Genomic DNA, 25,783 nt, shown 5'->3' with positions numbered 1-25,783 from the left:
CCTCATGGTAGTCTGAAGCTTTTATATTGCACAATTTCCTCTGGTTTCCTCTGGCCAATCATTTTGTTTTCCCTTCTCTGAGTCTGTATTTGGCTTTATTCAGGGTCCTCCCCAGTGTGTAAGGGCAATTTTTAGCCAGATAGAGTCTAGTGAACAGGCTTATGGGTAGGTCGACATCACTTTCTATGCAATGGAGCCCCCTCCCTTTTTGACCTTTTTGCACATGTGTAGTTGGGAAGGTCTCCTTGACCTTGAGAATGAGAAATATGTGGCCTCTTTATCCTTTATTTGCCCAGGGCTCAGCTCCTCTCTTGGCCCTTGCCATTGCTGTTATCTTATCTTAAAGTGTCCACCAGAGGCAAAAGCTAACTATTTAGCTTGTTCTTGTTATTTCTTTACCCATGGAAAAGAAATGCAAAAAAGCAAAATGGCTGTCTGGGGAGGCCTTACAAATGGCTGTGAAAAGAAGAGAAGCAAAAAGCCAAGGAGAAAAGGAAATATATAAGCATCTGAAAGTAGAGTTCCAAAGAATAGCAAGAAGAGATAAGAAAGCCTTCTTCAGCACACAATGTAAAGAAATAGAGGAAAAGAACAGAACGGGAAAGACTAGAGATCTCTTCAAGAAAATTAGAGATACCAAGGGAATATTTCATGCAAAGATGGACTCAATAAAGGACAGAAATGGTCTGGACCTAACAGAAGCAGAAGATATTAAGAAGAGATGGTAAGAATACACAGAAGAACTGTACAAAAAGATCTTCACAACCCGGATAATCACAATGGTGTGATCACTCATCTAGAGCCAGACATCTTGGAATGTGAAGTCAAGTGGGCCTTAGAAAGCATCACTACAAACAAAGCTAGTGGAGGTGATGGAATTCCGGTTGAGCTATTTCAAATCCTGAGAGATAAAGCTGTGAGAGTGCTGCACTCAATATGCCAGTAAATTTGGAAAACTCAGCAGTGGTCACAGGACTGAAAAAGGTCAGTTTTCATTCCAATCCCAAAGAAAGGCAATGCCAAAGAATGCTCAAACTACCGCACAATTGCACTCATCTCACACACTAGTAAAGTAATGCTCAAAATTCTCCAATCCAGGCTTCAGTAATATGTGAACCGTGAACTTCCTTATGTTCAAGCTGGTTTTAGAAAAGGCAGAGGAACCAGAGATCAAGTTGCCAACATCTGCTGGATCATGGAAAAAGCAAGAGAGTTCCAGAAAAACATCTATTTCTGCTTTATTGACTATGCCAAAGCCTTTGACTGTGTGGATCACAATCAACTGTGGAAGATTCTGAAAGAGATGGGAATACCAGACCACCTAACCTGCCTCTTGAAAAATCTGTATGCAGGTCAGGAAGCAACAGTTAGAACTGGACATGGAACAACAGACTGGTTCCAAATAGGAAAAGGAGTACGTCAAGGCTGTATATTGTCACCCTGCTTATTTAACTTATACGCAGAGCATATCATGAGAAATGATGGACTGGAAGAAACACAAGCTGGAATCAAGATTGCAGGGAGAAATATCAATAACCTCAGATATGCAGACGACACCACCCTTATGGCAGAAAGTGAAGAGGAACTAAAAAGCCTCTTGATGAAAGTGAAAGAGGAGAGTGAAAAAGTTGGCTTAAAGGTCAACATTCAGAAAACAAAGATCATGGCATCTGGTCCCATCACTTCATGGGAAATAGATGGGAAACAGTAGAAACAGTGTCAGACTTTATTTTTTTTTTGGCTCCAAAATCACTGCAGATGGTGACTGCACCCATGAAATTAAAAGACGCTTATTCCTTGGAAGAAAAGTTATGACCAACCTAGATAGCATGTTCAAAAGCAGAGACATTACTTTGCTGACTAATGTCTGTCTAGTCAAGGCTATGCTTTTTCCTGTGGTCATGTATGGATGTGAGAGTTGGACTGTGAAAAGGCTGAGTGCCAAAGAATTGATGCTTTTGAACTGTGGTGTTGGAGAAGACTCTTGAGAGTCCCTTGGACTGCAAGGAGATCCAACCACTCCATTCTGAAGGAGATTAACCCTGGGATTTCTTTGGAAGGAATGATGCTAAAGCTGAAACTCCAGTACTTTGGCCACCTCATGTGAAGAGTTGACTCATTGGAAAAGACTGTGATGCTGGGAGGGATTGGGGGCAGGAGGAGAAGGGGACGACCCAGGATGAGATGGCTGGATAGCATCACTGACTCGATGGACGCGAGTCTGAGTGAACTCCGGGAGTTGGTGATGAACAGGGAGGCCTGGTGTGCTGCGATTCATGGGGTCACAAAGAGTCGGACCCGACTGAGTGACTGAACTGAACTGAACTGAACTGAGCTGTTATTTCTATCAGGAGGTGTAAAGAGGAGGTTGGCTGTAAGTGTCTAATCTGGCGCCCATCTATCTCCTGCTTCAGAGATAAGTCTTATTTCTTTCTCATTTTATACCCAGAGACAATTTGAGACTCCTAACTTCCAACTGCTCTATCATCTCCATTACTCAGCTGTCTGCAAACTGGATGATCATACTTTCCAATTTTCTTAGCCGCTAGTAATTCAGCATTGCACTAATTCAGACCAGTTTGATTTTGCCAACAGAATTCATCAAGACAATGTGCTGTGCCTTCATGAGTACTCCTCAGTTTAGAAAGAAAAAAAAAAAAAGCAATTACTGCTTTAAAAAATATGCCTGGAGAGAGTATCACAATAATTGCTAAAATCAAGAGATTAAAAATTAAAAATTCCTTTGTTTTGATTGCTTGCAATGGCATACACACAAAAACACATATACATTATTATCAACACAAATACATTAAAAGTACTTTTTTCAAGAAGAAAACATTTTCATTACAATGTATATGGTAACATTTTGTCTCACCTAGTGAACATAGATTAACAACAGAATTCTGTGGGAGATCTCATTCTAAAGAAATGCAAGGTCAAATCCTAAATTTCTGTACTTGAAAGTCATTCAACTGATATCTTTTCAATCCTCATACCCCCATGGCATTTTTGCCACAGAAATACCTAGGTTGCCATTAGTGTTTTGTTAAAAGCTAATGCATTTGCTCCCCCAATATCCACTACTTGTCAGGCTTTCTCTGTATTTTATATCTTTGCTTCTTTGATTGACGTTTTGTTCTCTGGTTACTTTTATGAAGTGTTGTACTATGTTTTCAGAATTCAATTCTTAATACATGATATGCTTTTATTCTCCGATAACAATTTATTTATTTCAGAATATTTTAGGTTGTTGTCTAGAAGTATATATCCCCCCTAAAGTTATGCTTTTACTTTGTATTTGATAAAAATAAAAGATTTCATTCTGGAAATAGTGTGGCAGTGTTTGCAGTATTTCTCATCTAGAAGTAACTTCTTTTTCATGTAGTGGTCTCTATGAAGTGACGTGAAGTGAAGCCGCTCAGTCGTGTCCGTCTCTTTGCGACCCCATGGACTCTAGCCTACCAGGCTCCTCTGTCCATGGGATTTCCAGGCAATAGTCCTGGAGTGGATTGCCATTTCCTTCTCCAGGGGATCTTCCCAACCCAGGGATTGAACCCGGGTCTCTCGCATTGTAGGCAGACGCTTTACTGTCTGAGCAACCAGGGAAGTCAAATTAAGTCCAATTCAGAGTTTAAAACCATGAGAAATTCTAATCGAGTTATTACTTGTCAGTTCCTCATATTGAAGTTTGAAAATTAAAAGATCCATAATATTAAAAGTTGTGCCATTTAAAACTTGTGCCCTGCACTTCAACAGTAGTCACTTTGTGATTCCTAGTAATTAAATTTGTACACATAGTGAAATTGCTTTTGGATATTGACAAGCCAGATATTTCTACATTGGGAAATCTCCCTGTTCCCTAGAAAATCTTGGAAATTTTCTTCAAATGGCCACAGTGTTGACTCAGATTTGCTTTTGACTATTCAATTTCCTGGACAAAGAGGATCATTGAATGATTTTACACAACCATTAAGCATATTTTTGTTGGGAAAAAAAAAAAGCTAACGTGTTTTACATTGTTGGCAAATTCTTGAAAGCAATGCAACAATTAAAACATAAATTTACAAATAACAGAAATAGTCACCAACAAATCACTGCTTAATCACAGTGGGCATCAAGAACAAGGAATTTTCCTTATATATACAAGGTGAATTTAAATTTTTCATATGTTCAACAATAGAAGTCACTTGCTAGATCAATCTTTATCCAAGTTTAATATAACCAGGGGAACGTTACCTGATTCACATATGGAAGAAGTAGAGATCCATTCTGAATTTTATATATATATATATATATATATATATATATATATATATATATGAAAGCTTTCACTATTTTGAGCTAAGATAACAAGGCACTTTGAAGATATTACATCTCCTTGATCTCACAGAGACTATCTGAGAAGATTGAATGAGCAACTACGCTTACATATAGTTGAGAGGGCCCAGGGCAGTGTCTGTGTGTGTGTGTAGTTTAGATGAAAATTTGAGTTAAGTTGGAATTAACATGGGAATTAAACTTAATAGATCTGCCAAACACAAGCCAATCACTATTAGACAGAGATGTTCATCTTGTGATAATATTTTAATTAATAAGAAGGTGTAAAATATTGATAATGTTATTTCAATCTGCCTTTAATTTTATTTATTTTCTCCTCTCAGATTAGAAAGCAAAATTTAAAAAGTCCTCAGGGAAAAAGTAAAGAAATACATTTCACTAAACAGTTCCCCCAACACTAACAAATTTTCTTTTTACTTCTTCCTAAGCCTTTTACTTCTATAATGATAGTGTATATTCGTGAGAAAAATTTATTATTTAGCAGAATTGACACTGTTAATATACAAGTTATAGATTAAGATTCTATTAGCTAAAAGAGTGTTAAGTAGAACTACACAGAATTTCTAGACATGAATCTTTATTTTGCTTGTGCTCTCTTTCTTTCTTTATATATATGTGTATGATATTTGCATATGAATCCATATTTAAACATATATTTTATATTATATATTCATAGTTAAATACGTTTTATTTATAGTCAATTATATCAGTCCTAAAACACAGATGTTTAAGAAAAAATTAATAAAACTTATGCTGTCTCATTGATCCTAAGGATTTATTTATTTTTCCTTGTTGAACTAGCATTTTCTGAGTGATACTAATGAAACTAGTGAAAAATTACGTTTTGTGCTATGAAGTTATGTGATCCGAAATTGAGCACAGGAACAAATTTAGGTGGATTTAAACTTAATTCTAAATATAATTAAGTTCTTAGTAAGTGTGTTTCTAAGGTATGACACATAGAACTAATAAGATAAATGATTGTGATATCATGCATCTTTATTTTGATTTTGCTTTTAGTAAATATTAAAACCTCTTATTTGAATAAACATGTTTGCCATTTAAACCAAAAAGCAAAGCTGAAACATCATGTTTGAATTTGCTCATCATATTTTTCTTCCTTTGGGGCACTAGCTAGAACCTTATCCATGTTAAAAGCACAAGCACAATTCTGAAAATGTTCTTAGGAATGCCAAATTCAACTGAGCAGGCTGTGTTTGTCCAATGAAGCTCCAATGCCCTCTTGTATTTAATCATTGCAAATACATAAGGATCTGCGTGCTCCTAAAAGCTTAACACCAAGCCATACTGGCCACATCAAGGAAACTACTACCTTGTAATTCATATCTATTTTAGAGAAACATATCTAAAAACTGCTCTCATACTTTAATCACTTTTTTGTTCTTGGATTTCTTTCTCATTTCTGTTTGAGTTGTTCATTCACAACTTGGTTCAATAAGTACTTTGTATTGTTATTAATTCCATGTGTACAGCTGTTTAGAAACTTTCACAGAAAGTCTGTATTTGTTTGGAAATGAATCCAATTAAGAAATATGAATGACGTATCTTTCCAGCTTGGCAGAAAATGTGAGAGAAATTATTGCCTAAAGGTTATTGCTGTGTCTTCTTTTCAGTCTGTTCCCTTCAAACTTTGTGGCAGTAAATGCCGAAGAACCTCATGTATCAAACTTATAGCAAGCTGTGAGCCAGGTGTCTTCAACTGCAGGCCATATACTGAGCTAGATTAATCATTTTAATCTTTTGAATACAATTCCCACAAATTGAGTAACCTTAATCTAAGTAAAGCTGTGGTTGCTAAATTCTTTATTCTCTCCCTTCTGAATTGTTACACTTTCAGCCTGCAATAACCATAGGAAAAAAAAAAAGGCAGTTGTTGCTTTTTTTTTTTTTTTTCCCATAGAAGAAAGGCAATATGTGTTTTGAGTAAATTGAGACTGTTAGCACCTTGCGAACAGGAGCCAGAGTGACATTTTTATACAAAACTCAATCATTTAGTCTATTGCTCTGTCTCTTACTGTCACTCAGTAAAGATCTGCTTATATTTACATGCTAAAAAAAATTTCCATCATTTTGTACTATCTTTGATAGTCATCAAAACCAACTGCAATATGCACTATGGTATGGTATGCTGTTCAGGTGAAAAAAAGAGGTCTTCTCTGTAATTTCTCTGAAAACCAGAATCAAGATATATGGAGCAAAAATGAATGATGACCGAACTCAACAGTTCAGTTCAGTGCAGTCGCTCAGTCGTGTCTGACTCTTTGCGACCCCATGAATCGCAGCACGCCAGGTCTCCCTGTCCATCACCGTCTCCCGGAGTTCACTCAGACTCACGTCCATCGAGTCCGTGATGCTATCCAGCCATCTCATCCTGGGTAGTCCCCTTCTCCTCCTGCCCTCAATCTCTCCCAGCATCAGAGTCTTTTCCAATGAGTCAACTCTTCGCATGAGGTGGCCAAAGGACTGGAGTTTCAGCTTTAGCATCATTCCTTCCAAAGAAATCCTAGGGTTGATCTCCTTCAGAATGGACTGGTTGGATCTCCTTGCAGTCCAAGAGACCCTCAGGTGTCTTCTTCAACACCACAGTTCAAACGCATCAATTCTTTGGTGTTCAGCCTTTTCACAGTCCAACGCTCACATCCATATGTGACCACTGGAAAAACCATTAGCCTTGACTAGACGGAACTTAGTTGGCAAAGTAATGTCTCTGCTTTTGAATATACTATCTAGGTTGGTCATAACTTTCTTCCAAGGAGTAAGCGTCTTTTAATTTCATGGGTGCAGTCACCATCTGCAGTGATTTTGGAGCCCCCAAAAATAAAGTCTAACACTGTCTCAACTGTTTCCCCATCTATTTCCCATGAAGTGATGGAACCGGATGCCATGATCTTCGTTTTCTTTCTTTCTTTCTTTTTTTTTTTTTCCATGAAGAGCAAAAGTTTAATATACCAAAGACATTTTGTTTGATGCACTTAATATCAATATTTGGAAGGATTTTTTAAGATTTAAAAAGAAGGCGTTAATAATAGCTCTGTACAATAATATTTAAAAGAACAAGAAAATGAAAACATCTTTATACCATATTTTCACAAACTGCTCTAAAGACAGCAAACTCGTGCTCAGTTGCTTTTCCTTTATTTTAAAATAAGTTATCAATAATTCTAAACCAGTCTAAAATGTATTGTTCATGAATCAAATCTAAGTAGTCATACTTGCAAAAATGTTTTGCAATGAGTCCTGGGCCTACAGAGAGACTGGAGTTTACTTTCAAATTGTATGACTGGCTTCCAATAATCCCTTATCCGTAGACTTACAAGCAAAATACCAGATATTAAGGATCAGATTTAATTCTTTGGTATAAGCATGAAACTGTTATTGATAGCTTTCCGTGGCTAGCATAACCAAGTAACCAAAGGACCATGAGAAACAACAATGAAGTCTAGTATACCCTGCAACGCAGGCAGGAGCCATAACAATGTTTTGTGTTTTAACAGGGAAAATCAACACAAATAACACACTGAAGGGAAACCTAACACCTACTTAGAGGTTTTAACATTACAGCAAATCAAAAAGTCAAGCTTCAAAATGACCAAACTCGTAACCTGTAGTTTTAATATTTTGCTGCATTTTGGTATTATATCATAACTTAAAATTTACAACCATCTGAGAACTTTCAGCACTAGCTTGGCACAACAAATTAACTCCTCCTAACCCTCCAGAGTATGAGGAGGGGCAATCCTTTTCTCACCACAAATGCCTGAACTTTACACAAGAAATCAGAAGCAAAGGTACAGAACAAGGTCATAATAATGTTAACTCTATCATAATTTTGTACTTTTTATCTTGTGACATATACATTTTTTTAAGAGCTGTATGTATACTGTTCAACTTAGTAAACTTAAAATTTAACTTTTCCAAATAAGAAGTCCAGGACTTTATGGCTAATTTTCCTGTCAAAATATCTATAGAACTCAATCCATTTTAATTATAATTATTCTAAATATCATCTGAAGAATACTTTGTGTACACTAGACTCAAAACTACACTAAATCCAAACAGTATACCTATGACCTAGGTTTTAAAGTCTTCATCTCAGTTACCATCTTCCACCTGCTACTTTCTCTCCACACAAATTACCAGATTTTTACTCTGCACTTTCCTCCAATTAGGCTCTATCAGATAACTCTGTAAACACCCATTTACAGCCTTTAAACACCAACATTTTAAACAGAAGCTAATGCCCGGAGTCACATTTCTTATTTTAAGAAAGTTCAGCATTAAAGATTTACAACTCTGGAGGATTAACCTAATGTTATTTGAAAAATGAACGAAGTTCCAGATATCCCCATAAATCTTAAACTCCCAAACTGAAATTCTAATAATTTTTATATCCCTAATGAAGAAAAGTCAACTGCACTTATTACACCAACACTATTAGAGTATAAGTGACAGCAACAAAGGGACCTATTTCAAATCTTGAAGATCAAGATTTACAATGGGAAGGTGTAAAAAATGGGCAAAGGTGATGGGATCCTAAATACCACTATCATAAAATAATCAATTTCTATCTTTCCACATTCTTTCTGCTGCATGAGGAATCAAAAAAGTCAAATAGAGACTTGTTCTGTCTGGGCTAACCATGAAATCTATAAGAACATATAGGTATATTCCCTGTTATTCTTTCAGGGCAGTATTTATACATGTTTAAAAAAAAAACTTCAAAAATAAAAATAAGAGTTATTTAGCCTTGTGAATATTTTGAAATAAAGTTTCTTGAATTTCTGTGATGAGCTCTTCAACCAATTAAATTTTTAAGAGTCATCACTGAAAAGTTCCTTTGACATGGGATCTATCCCATGGTTACAAAGCAGCTTCCTCCTTTGCGGAAAGTGAGAGTGGCTCTTTGTTCCTTCAGGATCCCAAATCGCTCATTCAAAGTCATCCCAGTCTGTTTTCCAACACTGTTTATGTTAAATTGTAGGGGGACACCTTTAGGAACTTTCTTTACATCAGATTGATCCCATTTTGTCAAGAATGAGGGCACAGCAGTACGAGTTAATCGTGGTTTCTGAGTTACTGGGCACTGCACCGCTCCTGGATACAGTCAAAATTCCTCCATTTGTGGTGGAAGTTCGCCATTGACAAGTTCTCTTTGCTACTACATTGTCTAGCAGTTGTTCTGAGTTCAACTGGGCCTGAACCTTCAGGCCTCTTCTGAAAAGAAAAGTTGCCTGACGAGTGTCTTTCTGATGACTTAATTTATTTCCACTCCTGGTAAAATTATTTGGAATGTTATTTTTTCTATTTAACTGGTTAGGTGTCTTGAGAGCTGCAACTGGTTTTCTCTACACTTCATTTTGTCTCAGAAGGTTTGCCTTCCTTTTTCATGCTGGAAAATATCGTTCTATATTCTCGTCACTTAGAGGCGGTCGATTCATAGGACTAATTCCTTTTCGAATTCCAGTTGCTTTCCTAGCTGCAAGGCCAGTGATAACTCCATAAGGACGTCTCTTCCCAGGCATCACTCTTCCTCTACGGCTCAGACTATTCTTACCAAAACCAGAATTTTGTTGAATACCCCATCTTACTCTCATCCTGAATTGCCTGGCACCACTTTGCTGAAGTCTTCTATTTAATCTCGGGAAATTCTGCTTCTTTCCTTCCTTTCGATTCAATTTGATGATATCATCCAAAGACATATCAATTTTGTCCAGGTTTTCATTGCTGCGGGCTTTCGGCAGCGCAGGCGGCGGGGTTGCGGTGGCTCCCATTAACTGGGTACTAAACCGGTTCATGGCTGGAGAGGTCGAGCTGGAACAGTCAGACGAGAAGGCCAGAGGCTGAGGCCTGCCACCTCCCACTCAGGCACGCAGACCGATCTTCGTTTTCTGAATGTTGAGCTTTAAGCCAACTTTTTCACTCTCCTCTTTCACTTTCATCAAGAGGCTTTTAGCTCCTCTTCACTTTCTGCCATAAGGGTGGTGTCATCTGCATATCTGAGGTTATTGATATTTCTCCCGGCAATCTTGATTCCAGCTTGTGTTTCTTCCAGACCAGCGTTTCTCATTATGTACTCTGCATATAAGTTAAATCAGCAGGGTGACAATATACAGCCTTGATGTACTCCTTTTCCTATTTGGAACCATGATCCAGCGGATGTTGGCAATTTGATCTCTGGTTCCTCTGCCTTTTCTAAAACCAGCTTGAACATCAGGGAGTTCATGATTCACATATTACTGAAGCCTGGATTGGAGAATTTTGAGCATTACTTTACTAGTGTGTGAGATGAGTGCAATTGTGAGGTAGTTTCAGCATTCTTTGGCATTGCCTTTGTTTGGGATTGGAATGAAAACTGACTGTTTCCAGTCCTGTGGCCACTGCTGAGTTTTCCAAATTTACTGGCATATTAAGTGCAGCACTTTCACAGCATCATCTTTCAGAATTTTAAATAGCTCAACTGGAATTCCATCACCTCCACTAGCTTTGTCCGTAGTGATGCTTTCTAAGGCCCACTTGACTTCACACTCCAAGATGTCTGGCTGTAGATTAGTGATCACATCATCAGGATTATCTGGGTCGTGAAGATCTTTTTTGTACAGTTCTTCCATGTATTCTTGGCACCTCTTCTTAATATCCTCTGCTTCTGTTAGGTCCAGACCATTTCTGTCCTTTATTGAGCCCATCTTTGCATGAAATGTTCCCTTGGTATCTCTAATTTTCTTGAAGAGATCTCTGGTCTTTCCCATTCTGTTGTTTTCCTCTATTTCTTTATCCAAGTTACCCAAGTCTTTGTCTCAACCAATAACGCTGAAGAAACTGAAGTTGAACGGTTTTATGAAGACCTACAAGATATTTTAGAACTAACAGCCAAAAAAGATGTCTTTTTCATTATAGGGGACTGGAATGCAAAAGTAGGAAGTCAAGAAACACCTGGAGTAACAGGCAGATTTGGCCTTGGAATGCAGAATGGAACAGGGCAAAGACTAATAGAGTTTTGCCAAGAAAATGCACTGGTCATAGCAAACACCCTCTTCCAACAACACAAGAGAAGACTCTACACATGGACATCACCAGATGGTCAACATTGAAATCAGATTGATTATATTCTTTGCAGCCAAAGATGGAGAAGCTCTATACAGTCAACAAAAACAAGACCAGGAGCTGACTGTGGCTCAGATCATGAACTCCTTATTACCAAATTCAGACTTAAATTGAAGAAAGTAGGGAAAACCGCTAGACCATTCAGGTATGACCTAAATCAAATCCCTTATGATTATACAGTGGAAGTGAGAAATAGATTTAAGGGTCTAGATCTGATAGATAGAGTGCCTGATGAACTATGGAATGAGATTTGTGATATTGTACAGGAGACAGGGATCAAGACCATCCCCATGGAAAAGAAATGCAAAAAAGCAAAATGGCTGTCTGGGGAGGCCTTACAAATAGCTGTGAAAAGAAGAGAGGTGAAAAGCAAAGGAGAAAAGGAAAGATATAAGCATCTGAATGCAGAGTTCCAAAGAATAGCAAGAAGAGATAAGAAAGCCTTCTTCAGCAACCAATGCAAAGAAATAGAGGAAAACAACAGAATGGAAGACTGAACTCGAGAGATTAATTCAAATTATGTTTAAATCAAATATGTTTTTGAAACATTTCTACCATATTGTCAGGACTACCATTTACATCATTTAGTAGATTATATATTCTGCAACTTTCCCTTTTTTCAGGCGTTTAATGTCTTATAATTTAGTTTCTTGGTGTTTAAATAAATAGTGTATTTGAATGGTTCAAAAAATCAAAACCATGAAACAAGGTACACACCTAGAAACCTTACTTCCATTAACAGTCCCCATTTATTCTGCTTATCCTTGTCTCTCTAAGCAATCACTATGTTTTCTTATGTGTGTTTCAAAGTTTTTTTATGTAGATATAAGCAGTTTCATAGTATCTATCCTATTTGTTATATACAGTTCCTAATAGATGGATACAAGGATTTAACTACAATCTTAAAATGGTAAAGAGTGATGTAATAAATAACATTGCACAGACATCATTCATACATATTTCCAGAAGTGAGGTCATTGGGTCAAGTGAAGTCTAAAAATCAACTTATCTAGTTCTAGAAAAGTGTTATTATTGTTTTGGGGAATAATATAAGGAGAATAATCAGCTTTATGGTTTTGAGCCTTCTTACAAGATTACAGCCATGTATTTTCCCTTGTTCCATTTTAAAGTTTTATACTGAAGTATTTTAAAGTTTTTTTTTCTTATTACCACTACACAATTCCAGTTGTATTTATATGTTCCTACTGTAAATGGGAGTCCCAGGTGGCTCTAGTGATAAAGAACCTGCCTGCCAATGCAGGAGACATAAGAGATGTAAGTTTATTTTTTTTTTAAGAGATGTAAGTTTAATCCCTGGGTGGGGAAGATCCCCTGGAGGAGGGCATAGCAACCCACTCCAGTATTCTAGCCTGGAGAGTCCCATGGATATAGAAGCTTGGCAGGTTACAGTCCATAGGGTTGCAAAGAGTTGAACATGACTGAAGTGACTTACCATGCATGCATGCACTGTAAATGTCCTTGCAGTCTTAGAAAAATAATTTCTGTGAATGTAAAAAATATAAGGATAATTGAGCAAAATTGGTAGTAGCACACAGTATAATTTTTATCAAATATGTGCTAATCCAAATACTTTATTTGCATTAATATTTAATGAACAATTATTTCTCATGCTAAGTTTATGCTACCGTGGTAAAGGCCTGGGAATTCTTCAAATACTTTCTGATTAATATATTATCATAAAACTTTTCAACTTGGAGAAAATAAAAAAAGCCTTATTATTGTTTAGTGATTTGTCTCTTTAAATAGATTCAAATAATGAATTAATTCTATAGTTAACATCATTTACACTTTCCAAGTTGTTCACTAGGATTTAGCTGTGTGACACCCAGTTAATGGGATCCAGTGCCTAAATCTCCATGAGCAGCTTGGAAATATAACATGTCTCTGAGGCAGTAATGTCATAGCTGCTGCATTTTTTATAGATGTCTGTATTCACTTCATTTCATATATGTGTATACATAATAGCAATATTAAGCACTTTTCATCACTGCTAACTTGTTAAGTCTAACACCTTTAGATAGAGAATAAATAATTTTATCTTTGTTTTAACAGAAGGACAGTAAATTACTGAGACCAAGTAATTCACAATACTGTAAGAAAAGGTGGCTATTTGAACTGAACTGCTGTTGGATGTAGGTAGAGACTAAGTCAGAAGTAAAAACGTGAAGCAGAAAACTAGCACAAGAATTTTTCAGGTAGTAGCATTACTTGATCTCAACTACCTAGCTCACGTGCTAGCCTGGCTATCCTTGTATCTGCTGAGCTTAACTGGTCACTTTCTTTTATTTCTTTCTCAGCTCCTGCTGTATAATGACTCAAGCTCACCCCAGTTTCTAGAATGGTATTGCAAAATTTAAAAATATTTTTTAAAAGTGTGTGGTTTCATATGGTAAACTAAAATTTTAACTATTTTTTGTTGTTGGTCATAACAAACTGCTTTCCGCAAAAAATTGGAAGCCAGGTAGTTTTAGTATAACATTTTAGGAGAAGGGTGAGGAATGGCAGCCCAAAGAAGAGCTATGAAGGCAAAGCTTAATTAAGATATGGAATAGCTGAAGTGTAATATTTAGATAGAATATTGTATCACCAGATTTTAAAAGTTTAACTTCTTTGAGATAGTAACCTTTACAATATACATAGAAAATCACCAATTGGATTAATTTATCAAGATTATTTGTTAGTTTGCAAAGTGTTTTTGTGTGTGAATAATATGAACTGATAAAGAGAAAATATAATTGTGATTACTCGGAAGCAGAGTTCTTTGACAAGTCAAATGAGTAAAAATTATTTAATAATAAAGTCTTGGCTGTTGCTTAACCGTGTCAGCATCATACAGTCCAATATGCGTCTCTGAAAAGACACCAGATACAAGGCATAGATTTTCTCAAAATGTCTGCAGAAGTATGAAAGGACATATATTACAACTTAGTTCTCTAGTTTTTCCTTTTTTTAAAATTAAAGTACTGCAACGACAGTAGACTGGAGAGTGTATTCAATCAAGGCAGACTTGGAATTCACTCAGAAGAATTTAACAATATGATAAGAAATGGAATTTAGCATTTTCAAGTCTGACTGCCTTGGGAAGACACTGTATTTTCAATCAGCATGCATCAATTTTGAATATTAAGAAAGGAACTGAAGCAAATATTCAGCAGAGGCTTAGAAAAATGCAAAACACTATTATCCTGTGGTTAGTTTTCTGCTGCATTGAGTCTTACTTTCCACATTTCAATATGATTAAAAAAACTTTCCCTCAATCTATCAGTTCTTGCCTGGAAAATCCCATGGATGGGGGAGCCTGGTATGCTGCAGTCCATGGGGTGACACAGCTGGGCGACTTCCCTTTCACTTTTCACTTTCATGCATTGGAGAAGGAAATGGAAACCCACTCCAGTGTTCTTGCTTGGAGAATCCCAGGGATGGGGGAGCTTGGTGGGCTGCCATCTATGGGGTCGCACAGAGTTGGACACAACTGAAGTGTCTGGCAATCTATCAATATAAAGTTTCACCACTGTGGTATGAATAAAATGTAGAGTGTTCTTTTTTCCATTCTGACATTTATAACAAAACTCTTTTTCATTTTTCTTTTGAAACTATGAGAGGAAATACTTTTAAAATAGAATTTCAGTAATGCATTTGTAAACATAACCTCTATCCTTTGAACTACTAAATGTTAACCTTGCTATAAAAAATGTCATTTCTTTAGGTTTTGAATAAGCTGTAAGGAGTAAGGACATAGAATTAAAATGCAAAGGTGACTATGGTTAGAATAATCAAATATTGTCTAAAATGTGTATTTCTAAGCATTGAATAATGTTATGTAAAATATTTTATTACCATTACAAATTATAAAATAGGATTAAATTTTTCTTCGTTCGGCTTCCCTGATAGCTCAGTTGGTAAAGAAACCACCTGCAATTCAGGAGACCTCAGTTCAATTCCTGGATCAGGAAGATCCTCTGGAGAATGGATAGGCTTCCCACTCCAGTATTCTTGGGCTTCCCTTGTGGCTCAGCTGGTGAAAAATCCACCTGCAATGTGGGAGACCTAGGTTCAATCCCTGGGTTGGGAAGATCCCCTTGAGAAGGGAACAGCTACCCACTCCAGTTTTCTGGCCTGGAGAACTTCATGGACTGTGTAGTCCATAGGTTTGCAAAGAGTCAGACACAGCTGAGCAACTTTCGGTTTTTCTTTGATGGCCCATTTTTTTGAAGAAGACATTATATAATTCAGCTATTGGCCAATTGAGCTGCAATTCTTCTTAGCAGTTTCTCTTTTCCAAAAGTTACTTCAGTAAAGGAGAGAGCAAGCTAGCCATTAATCACTCCTTTATTGATTCCACCTCATCTCATTTGGGTCACCTCTAACTCCCTCCCTTTTCTCTTCTCCATGTAACCCTATGAACCTCTCTGGGCGTCCCTCACTGTGGAGAAACTTTTCATCTTTAATCTAGATGTTTTATCAACAGTGCTATATAGAAGGAGAAGTCTGGAGACTACTGTGAAAATAAGACTGAAAACCAGAAGCAGGAGGCTTAAGTCCAAACCCTGAGAACACCAGAGAACTCCTGACTCTAGGGAACATTAATTGACAGGAGCTCATCAAACTCCTCTATATCTACACTGAAACCAAGCACCACCCAAGGGCCAACAAGTCCCAGAGCAAGACATACCACGCAAATTCTCCAGCAACACAGGAACACAGCCCTGAGCTCCAATATACAAGCTTCCCAAAGTTACTCCAAAACCATTGACATCTCATAACTCATTACTGGACACTTCAGTGCATTCAAGAGAGAAGAAATACAGCTCCACCTACCAGAACACCAACACAAGCTTCCCTAACCAAGAAACCTTAACAAGCCACCTGTACAACCCCAGCCACAGCGAGGAAACTCCACAATAAAGAGAAATCCACAAACTGCCAGAATACAGAAAGGCCACCCCAAACTCAGCAATATAAACAAGATGAAGAGACAGAAAAATACCCAGCAGGTAAAAGAACAAGATTAATGCCCACCAAACCAAACAAAAGAGGAAGAGATAGGGAATCTACCTGAGAAAGAATTCCGAATAATGATAGTGAAAATGATCCAAAATCTTGAAATCAAAATGGAATCACAGATAAATAACCTGGAGACAAGGATTGAGAAGATGCAAGAAAGGTTTAACAAGGACCTAGAAGAAATAAAAAAGAGTCAGTATGTAATGAATAATGCAATGAATAAGATCAAAAACACTCTGGAGGCAACAAAGGGTTGAATAACAGAGGCAGAAGATAGGATTAGTTAAGTAGAAGATAGAATGGTAGAAATAAATGAATCAGAGAGGAAAAAAAAAAACGAATTAAAGGAAATGAGGACAATCTCAGAGACCTCCAGGACAGGGTTAAATGCCCCAACATTCAAATCATAGGAGTCCCAGAAGAAGAAGACAAAAAGAAAGACCATGAGAAAATACTTGAGGAGATAATAGTTGAAAACTTCCCTAAAATGGGGAAGGAAATCATCACCCAAGTCCAGGAAACCCAGAGAGTCCCAAACAGGATAAACCCAAGGCAAAATACCCCAAGACACATATTAATCAAAGTAACAAAGATCAAACACAAAGAACAAATATTAAAAGCAGCAAGGGAAAAACAACAAATAACACACAAAGGGATTCCCATAAGGATAACAGCTGATATTTCAATAGAAACTCTTCAGGCAGGCCAGGAGGGAATGGCAACACATACTTAAAGTGATGAAAGAAAATAACCTACAGCCCAGATTACTGTACCCAGCAAGGATCTCATTCAAATATGAAGGTGAATACAAAAGCTTTACAGACAAGCAAAAGCTGAGAGAATTCAGCACCACCAAACCAGCTCTCCAACAAATGCTAAAGGATCTTCTCTAGACAGGAAACACAAAAAGGATATATAAACTTGAACCCAAAACAATAAAGTAAATGTCAATGGGATCATACTTATCAATAATTACCTTAAATGTAAATGGGTTGAATACCCCAACCAAAAGACAAAGACTGGCTGAATGGATACAGAAACAAGACCCCTATATATGTTGTCTGCAAGAGACCCACCTCAAAAAAGGGGACACATACGACTGAAAGTGAAGGGCTGGAAAAAGATATTCCACACAATTAGAGACCAAAAGAAAGCAGGAGTAGCAATACTCATATCAAATAAAATAGACTTTAAAACAAAGGCTGTGAAAAGAGACAAAGAGGGACACTACATAATGAACAAAGGATCAATTCAAGAAGAAGATATAACAATTTAAATATATATGCACCCAGCATAGGAGCACTGCAATATGTAAGACGAATGCTAACAAGTATGAAAGGGGAAATTAACAATAACACAACAGTAGTGGGAGATTTTAATACCCAACTCACACCTATGGATAGATCAACTTAACCGAAAATTAAGAAGGAAACATAAACTTTAAATGATAAAATAGACCAGTTAAACCTAATTGATATCTATAGGACATTTCACCCCAAAACAATGAATTTCACCTTTTTTCTCAATCGCACGTGGAACCTTCTCCAGGATAGATCACATCCTGGATTATAAATCTAGCCTTGGTAACTACAGAAAACTTGAAATCATTCCAAGCATCTTTTCTGACCACAATGCAGTAAGATTAGATCTCAATTACAGGAGAAAAACTATTAAAAATTCCAACACATGGAAGCTGAACAACACGCTGCTGAATAATCAACAAATCACAGAAGAAATCAAAAAAGAAATCAAAATATGCATAAAAAGGAATGAAAATGAAAACACAACAACCCAAAACCTGTAAGACACTGTAAAAGCAGTGCTAAGGGGAAAGTTCATAGCAATACAGGTATACCTCAAGAAACAAGAAAAATGTCAAATGAATAACCTAACTCTACACCTAAAGCAACTAGAAAAGGAAGAAATGAAGAACCCCAGAGTTAGTAGAAGGAAAGAAATCTTAAAAATTAAGGCAGAAATACATGCAAAAGAAACAAAAGAGACCATAGCAAAAATCAACAAAGCCAAAAGCTGGTTATTTGCAAGGATAAATAAAATTGACAAAGCATTAGCCACACTCATCAAGAAACAAAGGGAGAAGGATGAAATCAATAAAATTAGAAATGAAAATGGAGAGATCACAACAGACAACACAGAAATACAAAGGGTCATAAGAGACTACTATCAGAAATCATATGCCAATAAAACAGACAATATGGAAGAAATGACAAATTCTTAGAAAATTACAACTTTCCAAAACTGAACCAGGAAGAAATAGAAAATCTTAGCAGACCCATCACAAGCACAGAAATTGAAACTGTAATCAGAAATCTTCCAGCAAACAAAAGCCCAGATCCAGATGGCTTCACAGCTGAATTCTACCAAATCTTGGAGAAGAGCTAACACCTATCCTACTCAAACACTTCCAGAAAATTGCAGAGGAAGGTAAACTTCCAAACTCATTCTATGAGGCCACCATCACCCTAATACCAAAACCTAACAAAGATGCCACAAAAAATAAAACTACAGGCCAATATCACTGATGAACACAGATGCAAAAATCCTTAACAAAATTCTAGCAATCAGAATCCAACAACACATTAAAAAGATCATACAGTTTGACCAAGTGGGCTTTATCCCAGGGATGCAAGGATTCTTCAATATCCACAAATCAATCAATGTAATACACCATATTAACAAATTGAAAAATAAAAGCTATATGATTATCTCAATAGATGCAGAGAAAGCCTTTGACAAAATTCAACATCCATTTATGACAAAAAACTCTCCAGAAAGCAGGAATAGAAGGAATGTACTTCAACACAATAAAAGCTATATATGACAAAACCACAGCAAACATTATCCTCAATGGCAAAAAATTGAAAGCATTTCCCCTAAAGTCAGGAACAAGACAAGGGTGCCCACTTTCACCACTACTATTCAACATAGTTCTGGAAGTTTTGGCCACAGCAATCAGAGCAGAAAAAGAAATAAAAGGAATCCAAATTGGAAAAGAAGAAGTAAAACTCTCACTGTTTGCAGATGACATGATCCTCTACATAGAAAACCCTAAAGAGTCCACCAGAAAATTACTAGAGCTAATCAATGAATATAGTAAAGTTGCAGGATATAAAATCAACACACAGAAATCCCTTGCATTCCTATACACTAATAATGAGAAAATAAAAAGAGAAATTAAGGAAACAGTTCCATTCACCATTGCAATGAAAATAATAAAATGCTTAGAAATATTTCTACCTAAAGAAACAAAAGACCTATATATAGAAAACTATAAAATACTGGTGAAAGAAATCAAAGAGGACACACATAGTTGGAGAAATATACCATGTTCATGAATTGGAAGAATCAATATAGTGAAAATGAGTATACTACCCAAAACAATCTATAGATTCAATCCAATCCCTATCAAGCTACCAACGGTATTTTTCACAGAGCTAGAACAAATAGTTTCACAATTTGCATGGAAATACAAAAAAACTCAAATAGCCAAAGCAATCTTGAGAAAGAAGAATGGAACTGGAGGAATCAACTTGCCTGACTTCAGGCTCTACTACAAATACAGTCATCAAGACAGTATGGTACTGGCACAAAGACAGAAATATAGATCAATGGAACAAAATGGAAAGCCCAGAGACAAATCCACGCACCTATGTACACCTTATCTTTGTCAAAGGAGACAAAAATATACAATGGAGAAAAAACAATCTCTTTAACAAGTGGTTCTGGGAAAACTGGTCAACCACTTGTAAATGAATGAAACTAGAACACTTTCTAACACCATACACAAAAATAAACTCAAAATGATTAAAGATCTAAATATAAGACCAGAAACTATAAAGTTCCTAGAGGAGAACATAGGCAAAACACTCTCTGACATAAATCACAGCAGGATCCTCTATGACCCACCTCCCAGAATACTGGAAATAAAAGCAAAAATAAACAAATGGGACTTAATTAATATTAAAAGCTTCTGCACAAGAAAGGAAACTATAAGCAAGGTGAAAAGACAGACTTCAGAATGGGAGAAAACAATAGCAAATGAAGCAACTGACAAACAACTAATCTCAAAAATATACAAGCAGCTTCTGCAGCTCAACTCCAGAAAAATAAACGACCCAATCAAAAAATGGGCCAAAGAACTAAATAGACATTTCTCCAAAGAAGATATACAGATGGCTAACAAACCCATGAGAAGATGCTCAACATCACTCATTATCAGGGAAATGCAAATCAAAACCACAATGTGGTACCACTTCACACCAGTCAGAATGGCTGCGATCCAAAAGTCTGCAATCCAAAAGTCTACAAGCAATAAATGCTGGAGAGGATGTGGAGAAAAGGGAACCCTCCTACACTGTTGATGGGAATGCAAACTAGTACAGCCACTATGGAGAACAGTGTGGAGATTCCTTAAAAAATTGCAAATAGAACTGCCTTATGACCCAGCAATCCCACTGCTGGGTATACACACCAAGGAAACCAGAACTGAAAGAGACACATGTACCCCAATGTTCATCACAGCACTGTTTATAATAGCCAGGACATGGAAGCAACCTAGATGTCCAGCAGCAGATGAATGGATAAGAAAGCTGTGGTACATATACGCAATGGAGTATTACTCAGCCATGTCTGGGAATGCATGTAAGAATTAAAGATTTTAAAATTTAAAAAATAAAAAACTAAAAAAAAAAAAAAAAAAAAAAGAATACATTTGAATCAGTTCAATGAGGTGGATGAAACTGGAGCCGATTATACAGAGTGAAGTAAGCCAGAAAGAAAAACAGCAATATAGTATACTAACACATATATATGAAATTTAGAAAGATGGCAATGATAACCCTGTATGTGAGACAGCAAAAGAGACACAGAAGTATAGAACAGTCTTTTGGACTCTGTGGGTGAGGGAGATGGTGGGATGATTTGGGAGAATGGCATTGAAACACGTATAATATCATATATGAAATAAATCATCAGTCCAGGTTCGATGCATGATACTGGATGATTGGAGCTGATGCACTGGGACTTCCCAGAGTGATGGTACGGGGAAGGAGGTGAGAGGGGGTTTCAGGATGGGGAACTTGTGTATACCTCTGGTGGATTCATGTTGATGTATGGCAACACCAATACAATACTGGTTAATAAAGTAATAAAGGTTAATAAAGTAATTAACCTCCAATTAAAATTTAAATATATAAATTTTAAAAAATGAAACAAGAAAAAATTGTCCTGCCAAAGGGTAAGATTACAGTGACTTATCTTGGAAAGAGTACATAACCCAACTACATACAACTTCTCAATGGAAAAAGAAATGATAATGTCAGAAATATGAATTGACTGTTAAAAGTATGTAAAACCAACTCTATAAGTTGTGAAATTGAAGTCATACATCTGTTCTGTGACATGGTAAAAAATTACACTTCTAATAAAAATTCAAAACAAGAAAAAAAGTTACTTTGTAATTCAAATGGCCATTTTTAAACAAAATGCTTCAGTTCAGTTCAGTTCAGTCACTCAGTCGTATCCGAATCTTTGCGATTCCATGAATTGCAGCACTCCAGGCCTCCCTGTCCATCACCAACTCCCAGAGTTCACCCAAACTCATGTCCATTGAGTCAGTGATGCCATCCAGCCATCTCGTCCTTTGTCGTCTCCTTCTCTTCCTGCCCCCAATCCCTCCCAACATCAGAGTCCTTTCCAATGTGTCAACTCTTCGCATGAGGTGGCCAAAGTATTGGAGCTTCAGCTTTAGCATCATTCCTTCCAAAGGAATCCCAGGGTTGATCTCCTTCACAATGGACTGGTTGGATCTCCTTGCAGTCCAAGGGACTCTCAAGAGTCTTCTCCAACACCACAGTTCAAAAGCATCAATCCTTCAGCACTCAGCTTTCTTTATAGTCCAACTCTCACATCCATACATGACTACTGGAAAACCATAGCCTTGACTAGATGGACCTTTGTTGGCAAAGTAATGTCTCTGCTTTTCAATATGCTATCTAGGTTGATCGTAACTTTCCTACAAAGAGTAACCGTCTTTTAATTTCATGGCTGCAGTTACCATCTGCAGTGATTTTGGAGCCCAAATAAATAAAGTCTGACACTGTTTCCATTGTTTCCCCATCTATTTGTCATGAAGTGATGGGACCGGATGCCATGATCTTTGTTTTCTGAATGTTGAGCTTTAAGCCAACTTTTTCACTCTCCTTATTCACTTTGTTTAGTCCCTAAATATAAATCAATTATATGTTTAAAAGGGTTTTATTTTTAAACTTATGCCTATAGGTAAAACTAATTAGAAATTCCAGCTTATTAAAAATGAAGAGAGTTGTCCATGTGGTTTAAGTAATTCAAGTGGAAAAAGAAATCTTGGATTTTTCAAAGAAGGAGAAAGATAAAATTCAAGATTAAGAATTCACAATACAAATGCCATTATAAATTACACATCTAAAATAGCAAATAAAAAATTTTGAATTTCAGAAGACATCATATATTTGACAGCTGTTAGTATCTCTGTCAGTTTCTGCTTTGTTTTCTTAGTGAAACCAAGGCCCACAGATAACCTTTCTTAAGGCAGGTTATTCTATAAATCCAGTGGGCATTTGGGGTTTTCTGGAAGTTTGGTGACTCCACAAAAAAAAATATTCTCACCTGAAAAGAATGTCTCTATCCTTAGACTTCTTGGCAAAAGAAAGATTACTATGTGTCTGATTTAGTTTAATCTGCATCAGTGGTATTTTAATGTTAACAGTCCCTCTAAAGATTTGGAGGCTATGAAAAGTTAACTCTGTATTAGCCTCAAACATTCTGAGCTGGATTTGAATCACTTAAGATTAAATATTTTTTTTCTCCTTTTTTTAACTACTTAGGAAGTTAGTATGTCTTTTCCCAAAACAGTTGAACACTCAGAGTAAAAAAAAAAAAATTAAAAAGCATCTACCTAAAAATTTCATATCTTACCTTAATGCTTCTAGCTATCAGTAAGAAAGTTTTTCATGAAAATATGGTTGTCTCTCTATTACAAACCAGTTCAAAAAGACTTTATTTAATAGTCTCAGAAAGATGATAATGATAACCCTGTATGTGAGACAGCAAAAGAGACACAGATGTATAGAACAGTCTTTTGGACTCTGTGGGAAAAGGCAAGGGTGGGATGATTTGGGAGAATGGCTTTGAAACATGTATATTATCATATGTGAAACAAATCACCAGTCCAGGTTTGATGCATGATACAGGATGCTTGGAGTTGGTGCACTGGGATGACCCAGAGGGATGGTATGGGGAGGGAAGTGGGAGGGGGTTCAGGATGGGGAACGCATGTACACCCATGGTGGATTCATATCAATGTATGGGAAAACTAATACAATATTGTAAAGTAATTAGCTTCCAGTTAAAATAAATAAATTTATATTAAAAAAGACTTTATCTAATAGTCTCAAACCAAAATATAATGTCATTTGATGGAAGTAAATTTCCTCAAATAATAATCAATATTCTATATAGTTATTTAGCTATAAGATAGCATTTCAGGAGGAAATGCATAAGAAAGAAAACAATCATCAGATATTCATTGTTTTCTTTAATCACACAGTCACTAAGTTGAAAGAGCCCTGGAATATGTAGTTCAATGCCATCATTTTATAAAAGATAAAATTGAAATCCTGAAAGATAAAATAATTTTCCAAGTCACATACTTAGTGACAGATCTGGGGCCAACATTTATCTTGTAGCCCTCAACCAAATGCTCATTTCCCTAAACTGCACTGACTGTCAATCAACTAATCATTGTAAAAAATGCAAAACCAAAAAATGATATGTTATAATCTTTGATCTTATGAAACTTATAATTTAGTAGGAGAGATAGTAATATATATAAGACAAAAACTGCAAATGATCAGGACAGGAAATCTGTGTTTTATTTGTCCAGAAGCCAGATAATAGATATCATGGTGGGTTTGTAGTATTGCAGGAGGCTTGACAAATGGGTAGTATCTGGGAGTAAGATGAGACTGTGGTGAGAAATATTACTTTATAGTAATTATCATATCATATTGTTTTAAATTTTTTAAATAAGTAATTTACTCAAAGTTTAAGAAATATTTAGTATTTTGCTTTTTCTCCCAATGAAAAATACAACTGAATTAAAACATTAATGATTTTGATGATATAATTGCTACTTATTGTCATTTGTGTGGATAATTTGAATAAGCATGTTCATTTTCTACTTAAAGAGATTCATTATGATGTTTTCATATGTCATTGTTATATCATCATGTTGTTTTCTTATATTACTCTAAAAATTATTTGCTTCTCTTTTTTATCCTACCAGGATACTTCATTTAGGCAATTAATTCACTATTATTAAACTTTTAACCATGAGTTAAGAAAATTTTTGCTATTAATTTGTTCAGCCATTTTTCTCCTTTTTAGGGAGGAGTATTGGGTCAAGACATTTGAGTTTTATTAATTTTTGAAGCTGATCATTTGGAGATTTCTTGAAGAATTACTCAAGTTGTTTCACTGCAGTTTTTTAATTTCAAAAAAGACATTAATTTATATTTTGCATTTTTAGTGTGAGGGATTAACACTGGAGGTAGATTGCTTTCATCTGAGACATTTATTTTATTGGTCAATAAAAATATTTATTTTTTCTACACAAGAACCTATAATGGCACTTTTTAGCTTAAATGGACATTTAAAAAATATTTGCACATACTAAATGTTTCAGGGAGGTCAGTGAGTGTATGTGGGGTAGGTACAGGGGAGCAGGGACTACTTCTATATCAACCACAATAGTGGCACTTTCATCTATTTTCTATATTGTGACTTCGATTCTGCAAAGTTTCTTTTTAAAAACGTGGGAAGACCTTTTACAAAGTTTAAATTTTTCAATTTTTGAAAACCCTTTGCCTAATGGATGAAGATCAAAGTTACTCAAGGTTCTCCACATTCTCATTACTTTTTCTACTTCTTCCTCTATGCAAACACTTTGTCTCATCCAAGCTTATTTCCTAGACATTGTCTAAACATGCCTTGTGGGGTTATTTTGCCCTCTGCTTTTTTTTTTTGTTTGTTTTGTTTTTTTTTTTTAGTTTTTTATTTTTTAAATTTTAAAATCTTTAATTCTTACATGCATTCCCAAACATGAACCCCCCTCCCACCTCCCTCCCCATAACATCTTTCTGGGTCATCCCCATGCAGCAGCCCCAAGCATGCTGCATCCTGCGTCAGACATAGACTGGCGATTCAATTCACATGATAGTATACATGTTAGAATGTCATT

At 36.2% G+C, this 25,783-nt stretch overlaps 1 protein-coding gene and 1 pseudogene across 2 annotated transcripts in view; one reads left to right on the top strand and one right to left on the bottom strand.

Moving 5' to 3' along the window:
- The window catches only part of PCDH11X (protocadherin 11 X-linked), a 925,502-nt gene that overhangs the window by 321,734 nt on the left and 577,985 nt on the right, over positions 1 to 25,783 (top strand). The gene's annotated exons all lie outside the window — the stretch shown is intronic.
- LOC114111300 (UAP56-interacting factor-like) lies at positions 7,691 to 10,208 on the bottom strand (annotated as a pseudogene).

The sequence above is a fragment of the Ovis aries genome, chromosome X (assembly GCF_016772045.2).
Source record: "Ovis aries strain OAR_USU_Benz2616 breed Rambouillet chromosome X, ARS-UI_Ramb_v3.0, whole genome shotgun sequence".
NCBI classification, from domain to species: domain Eukaryota; kingdom Metazoa; phylum Chordata; class Mammalia; order Artiodactyla; family Bovidae; genus Ovis; species Ovis aries.
Note: the sequence above shows the minus strand (reverse complement) of the source record. Positions and strands in the feature narration are given on the sequence as shown.